Genomic DNA, 710 nt, shown 5'->3' on the forward strand with positions numbered 1-710 from the left:
TATACAACATTTTCGCTTTAGTCTGTGTGGCGGGTTTTTTGGTTAATAATGGAAATATGTAATATGAAGATGTTACTTTATGTGTGCTTAAATTTTTATGGAAGCGTTTGTAGTTTTGTACATTGTTTTGGGAGCCTCTTATTAATTGAATCTTGTGAGGACCCATGGGCCCCGTGCCCCTTCCTGAATCCAACCCTATCTATAATAATACATAGTCGTTGTGTAGGAAAGATTTAAAAGTTCCAAGGAGCGTACGTTATAGCAGCTTCAGCGTAATTGATTTAAATGCTTGAATTTTAATTCGAAATAATACACGGAAGAATATAGTATGGTTGTTGCATAGATCCCAGCCTGCATTACCTTTGCCATTATCAATGAACACAGAGTCATGACAAAAAAATAGTATGGGTGGCTCGTGCGGGAAAGCAATTTCAGTCTTGTGAAATAGTTCACTTCCCGCACTTGCCACACAATAGTATATTGGGCCACATTTCGTCCAAGACTAAAATTGCCTCCCCCACGCACCACACATACTATGTTTATTGTCACGTCTCTGCGTTCATTGATCACGCAATAACGACAATGGTAATGCAGGCTGGGATCTATGCAACAATCAGACTATTCTACGAATATAATATTTCATGAAAGAAACGATTTGGTTTTATTTATTTTTAAGCGAGAAAAAATGTTTAAGCGTCATGCAATAGGGA

Source organism: Acyrthosiphon pisum, chromosome A1 (genome assembly GCF_005508785.2).
Source record: "Acyrthosiphon pisum isolate AL4f chromosome A1, pea_aphid_22Mar2018_4r6ur, whole genome shotgun sequence".
Taxonomy (NCBI): domain Eukaryota; kingdom Metazoa; phylum Arthropoda; class Insecta; order Hemiptera; family Aphididae; genus Acyrthosiphon; species Acyrthosiphon pisum.